Source organism: Simochromis diagramma, unplaced genomic scaffold (genome assembly GCF_900408965.1).
Source record: "Simochromis diagramma unplaced genomic scaffold, fSimDia1.1 OVJJ01000626.1, whole genome shotgun sequence".
Taxonomy (NCBI): domain Eukaryota; kingdom Metazoa; phylum Chordata; class Actinopteri; order Cichliformes; family Cichlidae; genus Simochromis; species Simochromis diagramma.
The window spans coordinates 21,871-28,290 of record NW_024387430.1 but is presented as its reverse complement, the minus strand read 5'-3'; the positions used below and the strand labels follow the sequence as shown (position 1 = coordinate 28,290).

Here is a 6,420-nt window from a genome sequence, read left to right as displayed (position 1 = left end):
GACACCAAGTTACTGAGCTGAGAGAGAACATCACTCACCCATCTGAGAGGGATGTTGGATGCATCTCCATCTACGAGCTCAAGAGGAAATCCATCAAGCAACAACTGTGCACACAGTTTGGGCAGATGCTGCAGTTGTTGACGTGATCTGTCTGTTTCTGGAAGAGACAGTGAAGCTTCATAGATCTGACCCATTTCACGGAAGAAGTGTTCAGTCCCCAGTGAGCTGTTGGAAATCTGCCTGTCAATTTCTTTGATCTCCTCTTTGTTCTCAGAGTTCTTGCATTTTTCTTTATATTTCTCCCTGAGTTCAGACAGTTTTATACGAGACACATTATCGAGGTTCATTCTCATCCATTTCAGGAAATAAAACCTCTCTGTTCCTGGGCTTGATATCCCTGTGATGAAGTTTGTCATAGCTGTCGACATCTCATATGAGTTCTGCTTTTTCCGCAGTTCTTCTTTGTCTTTCCGAAGATCGCTTCTGTAATTTTCTACATTTTTAGACCCAACATGTCGAAGTCGAAACTCTTCCTTCTCTAATGAGGTCAATGTTTTCCATATTTGGCCTTGTCGGGGAAGCTCATCTTCTTTGTATTTATAGATGTCTTGAATTCCTGCAGTGATGGTTTTTGCATTTTTCTTTGCAGTCTGGCACTCTGGAGAGTCTTCATCAACCAGGATTCCCAGTTCATGAGCAACATCCACCATCTCCTCTATTTTCATCTTCAGCTCTGATTTCTCAACCACATTTCTGACTGTTTTCCTCAAATCTTTTACAAAGTCTGCATCATTTTTCTCCTTTGTCTTAATAATGATGTTGTTTTCAGTTAAATCTAACTCAGTTGCTACTTTTTCCAAAGCATCTAAATTGAAGCTTTCTCTCTCATAGTTTCCCACCAAGAAGATCTGTGCTTTGTGGTTTTGGCTTTTAAGCAGATTGATCACAGACTCAGATTCAGAATCCAAATGATCAAAGAAAACAAAAACCGCTGCAGATGTCTGACACAAAAAGGAGTATTGTGTTTCAAATGAAGCAATATCGCCACGAAGGTTAGCTACAGCCACTGGCTGACTGAAAATGTCAGTGTTTTTCTTTCCACCAGGAAGATACCAAGTAATTTCAGTCAGTCCATTGGAAATTCTTCTTGGACTGTCACCACACTCCATGTTGTGGTGAACAAAGGTGTCGTGGTACTGCTGAGAATTGCTCAGAAGCATATTGAGAATCTTTGACTTGGACAAGGAGCACTCACCCAGTCTGACAAAAGAGACCATTGGAAGTTCAGAGAGAACAATTCTTTCTTCAATGAAGCCCTTTGACTGTGACAGAGACTGAGGTCTGTACTTTTTAACAACGTCTCTCATGGCCCACAGCATGAGTGTGCACTGTTCTGTGTCACAATTAGGAAGCAGCAGAGGGACAGAGAACTGACACATGGACATTTTTAGTGCCATTTCCTGCTGTAGAAAACCATCAGAACACAGAAAGAGAGCAGTGATTATGTCGAGGGGGTTCACCATGTCATCTGTGTTTGAATGGTTATCATACATATTATCAAGATCTGTGTCTGTACTTCCTGATTTATCATCACTGTTTGATTCACAATTTGATGTACATTTTACATTCCTAGCAGTAACATTAAACATCATTAGTTTCTTTAGAAAATACCATGGTAGGTCTGATTTACACCTGGGAGGTTCATCAGTGATGGTCCTCTTATCAAACTCAAGTATTCTGCTGAGTGATAGCGTATCGCTGAAGTACTGCTTCAAGCCCAGTTCTTCCAGTAAGCTCCTCAGGTCTGTCACTGTAGATAAAAAGATCCTTGTTACTGCTAAACTGTTGGTTTTTTAATATTATAAAACACAGATCTAAAATTAATGACCATGTTCACACAAAAACCAAAATATCTTGATCTGACCTATTCATATATACTGTATAACTCAGGTCAACTATTTACTATTTGTGTTCTCACAATCTGAATTCAAAAGCACTCAAATGCAACTGTCATGCCATTTTCAAGTTTTGCTTGATCATTAATTGTGATTTTTACTTTTTCACATGTTATTCATTACACACTTATTGTTATTGTTCAACAAGAAATTCAAATAATGTGCAAAATGTAAATAAAAACAAGCACACAAATTTGCAAATATCCAAAACCCACATTTAATTCACAATAGAACATAGATGAAACATTTGATATATTTTCTATAATTTGTGGACAGTCACGGTGATGAGTCCTTGACCCAGTTATTCCGTACAACCCGTAAATAAAATAATGAAGAAAATAATAAATACCCCTTAAAACCCAAGTGTAAATATTTAACCCAGTGTGACTCCAGTGCAATAAGACAATCCTTAGCAACAACATGAGAACATGACAAGTAATGTTCATAAGAAATTCAGACAAAGACCTGAGAAACATGACAAAGTACAACAATGCAACCCGTTCAATATTATTGTACTGTGAGATATGATGTCAGATATGATAGTTATCTATTTAAGAAAGGGGGGGGGGGCAGAAGGGGGAAAGAGAATAAAGATATGATGCACCAATGCAGACCAGTTCAGTGCTATTAAGAAGTTGGATATGGTTATTGTCCGTGAGAGGGGGGCAGAGAGTTCAGGAGCCTCACAGCCTGTGGATACAGGCTGTTGGCCAGTCTGGATGTTCTGGCCTGTATAGACCTGTACCTTCTCCCTGAGGGCAGCAGGTGGAAAAGGTGGCGCGCAGGGTGATGTTGGTCCCGCAGGATACTGTGCACCCTCCTCAGACAGCGAGTGGGGAAAATATTACTAATCTCTGGCAGACTTGTTCCAATAATTCTGCCAGCTTCTTTCACCACCCGCTGGAGTGCTTGCTGATCGGCCTTGGTGCAGCTGGGGAACCACACTAGAAATCCATACGTCAGAACGCTGCTGATGGCACAGTTGTAGAAGTTCAGCATCAGAGATCTGGGAATGTGTGCGCTCCGCAGTCTCCTCAGGTAGTAGAGGCGCTGTTGAGCCTTCCGTGCAACTGAGGTAATATGGTTGCCCCAGGACAGGTCCTCGGTCACAGTTACCCCCAAGAATTTAAAACTGCTCACCCTCTCCACCGCCTCACTGCCAATGAAGAGAGGCAGATGGTTGTTATGACCCTTCCTCCGGAAATCTACAATGATCTCCTTGGTCTTTTTGGTGTTTAAGACCAAGTTATTGTCGTGGCACCATGACTCTAGTTGTTGCACCTCTGTCCTGTAGTTTGTCTCATCGTTGTTGGATATAAGTCCAAGCACTGTAGTGTCATCGGCAAACTTAACAATGAGGTTGGACGCGCAGGAGGAAATACAGTCATGGGTGAAGAGAGTGTATAGCAGAGGGCTCAGAACACACCCCTGAGGGGCACCGGTGTTGACCACAAGGGTGGAAGAGGTGTTCTTACCAGTGTTGGGAAGGTTACTTTTAAAATGTATTCCATTACAGAATACAGAATACATGCCCCAAAATGTATTCTGTAACGTATTCCGTTACGTTACTCAATGACAGTAACGTATTCTGAATACTTTGGATTACTTAATATATTATCATGCTTTTTACAACAACGTGAATGTACTATTGCTGTGTGATTTATTACTATTACTGAAGGTCCGCGACTCCGAACTGTAGTAAAGGGACCTCTGGCTAATACGGCGGGGTCCCTGTCGGCTCGTAGCCGAAAAATAGCTTTACTTTGTTGTGTGGGTCAACTTTTCTTGCGAGAGACAGAGAGAGGTGTTGAAAGGCTGCTCCAACGGAACTTATTGTTTTCGGAGGAAAACACGAACACGGTGTACAGTCGAGTCTTAATAGCTTACTTACAACTGGGCTCGTCAGGCACTCTTCTTGGCTGAAGTGGTTATTATTATATTTACATGCTTCCAGCTCCCGTTTTTCCTCGATGACAACTCCTACCTTTCCACTCCCCTTTTTCTCCCTCCTCGCGCTCACAGACCCATAACGTGTATGGCAGTCCATTCTCCCTGCAGCACGGACTACACTGCCCATGATGCTACATTCTTTAGAGCTATGCTTGTAGCATTCTGCCTGTTAGCTTAGCACAACAACAACAACAACGAAAAGGCGCTCTCTCACCCAGGAAACACACAGTCGCAGAGAGAGAGAGAGAGCGTCGCCCTGTAACCATGGCAACCGTAACGCTGCTGCCTGGAACAACAGAACGTAGCTGTCAAACAAAACCCAAACATAATGACCCGCGACAATATGAAACAGGAAAGTACCGCAGTGTAATCCATTTATTTCAACAAAGTAACTGTATTCTGAATACCACCTTTTTAAACGGTAACTGTAACGGAATACAGTTACTCATATTTTGTATTTTAAATACGTAACGGCGGTACATGTATTCCGTTACTCCCCAACACTGGTTCTTACCCACTCTGACACTCTGTCTACGGTTAGTGAGGAAGTCCACAATCCAGTTGCACAGAGAGGAGTTAAGTCTCAGTTGGTGGAGTTTGGGACGGAGTTTGTATGGCCGGATGGTATTAAAAGCCGAGCTGTAGTCTACAAAGAGGAGCCGTGCATAGGTGTTCCTGTGTTCCAAGTGCTTCAGTAATGTGTGCAGCACTGTGGCGATCGCATCCTCGGTTGACCGGTTCTCCCTGTATGCAAACTGGTGCGAGTCCAGGGATGGTGGAAAAGCAGCTCTGATGTGTTTATTGACCAGTCTCTCCAGGCATTTGGCGGGAATGGGGGTGAGTGCCACAGGTCTGAAATCGTTCAGACATGTGACATTTGACTGTTTTGGGATGGGAACGATGGTTGCTGCTTTGAAACAGGATGGTACCAGTGAACAGGACAACGAGGTGTTATATATAGAGGTGAAGACGTCCGCCAGGTCCGCAGCACAGTCTTTTAGCACCCGACCCAGCACTCCATCTGGCCCGGCCGCCTTCCTGGTGTTAATGCTCCGGAACACACGCCTCAGCTCATGAGTGCTCAGGACTGGAGCAGGGTCGGTTGAGGGGAGAGGAGACAGGACAGGGTCGGTGTTCTCCCTATCAAAACGGGCATAAAAGAGATTTAGATCCTCAGCCAGAGTAGAACTGTCGGCTGAGGGTGACGGTGTTCTCCTTTTGTAGTCCGTGATAGCCCTGATGCCCTCCCAGACCTGCCTTGGGTTTGTGTTGTTCTCAAACCTGGCCTCGATACGCCTCCTGTGCTGCTGCTTGGCAGTCTTGATGCCTCTTCTCAGGTTGGCCATGGCAGCACTGTATGCCTCCTGGTCCCCGGATTTGAAAGCGTTGTTCCTCGTTCGAATAAGTTGTTGAACTCCGTGTGTCATCCAGGGTGGATTATTAGGGAACACACGGAGTCGTTTCCAAGTTGTTACATTGTCCACACAGAAACAGATGTAGTCCAAGACAGTGGAGGTGTAACTGTCCAATGCGACACGATTGTCAGTGTCCTGCACCTTGAATACATCCCAGTCTGTGCAGTGGAAACAGTCCTGAAGCATCGGAATAGCATCCTGCGGCCATGTTCTCACGGTTTTGGTTGTAATCCCAGTGCTATTGATCTTTTGTGTGTATATTGGGTGTAGCAGAAGGGAGAGATGGTCTGACAGACCCAGGTGGGGATAAGCCTGGGCTCTGTATGCATTCGCCATGTTGGTGTACACCTGGTCCAACGTTCCATCTCCTCTGGTAGCACACTTCACATTTCGGTGGAAATTGTGAAGTACAGATTTCAGGTCCGCGATTTTTTTTCTCTTTTGTTTACTATTAAATATTGTCAGTTGGGTTCATAGGTTCCCTTTTTGTTCCATTTTCAGTTTCTTCTTTTTTTCCTTTAATTCAATTCAATTCAATTCAATTTTATTTATATAGCGCCAAATCACAACAAAAGTCGCCTCAAGGCGCTTCATAGGTACAGAGAAAAACCCAACAATCATTTGACCCCCTATGAGCAAGCACTTTGGCGACAGTGGGAAGGAAAAACTCCCTTTTAACAGGAAGAAACCTCCGGCAGAACCAGGCTCAGGGAGGGGCGGCCATCTGCTGCGACCGGTTGGGGTGAGAGAAGGAAGACAGGATAAAGACATGCTGTGGAAGAGAGACAGAGGTTAATAACAGATATGATTCAATGCAGAGAGGTCTATTAATACATAGTGAGTGAGAAAGGTGACTGGAAAGGAAAAACTCAATGCATCATGGGAATCCCCCGGCAGCCTACGTCTATTGCAGCATAACTAAGGGAGGATTCAGGGTCACCTGCTCCAGCCCTAACTATATGCTTTAGCAAAAAGGAAAGTTTTAAGCCTAATCTTAAAAGTAGAGATAGTGTCTGTCTCCTGAATCCAAACTGGAAGCTGGTTCCAACAGAAGATGGGGGGCCTGAAAACTGAAGGCTCTCCTCCCATTCTACTTTTAA

The 6,420-nt window shown here is 44.0% G+C and overlaps 1 protein-coding gene across 4 annotated transcripts in view; it reads left to right on the top strand.

Moving 5' to 3' along the window:
• Nucleotides 1-305: 305 nt before the first annotated feature.
• LOC120722411 (interferon-induced very large GTPase 1-like) overlaps nt 306-6,420 on the top strand; it is a 12,590-nt gene continuing 6,475 nt past the window's right edge. For 2 of the 4 annotated variants that reach the window (XM_040013411.1, XM_040013410.1), the window contains exons 1-2: nt 306-316; nt 1,383-1,390. The gene's annotated coding sequence lies outside the window, so the exon portion shown is untranslated. Of the gene's footprint in view, nt 317-1,382; nt 1,391-5,129; nt 5,133-6,420 lie in introns of those variants that run through there. The other 2 variants (XM_040013412.1, XM_040013409.1) reach the window with 2 other exon arrangements.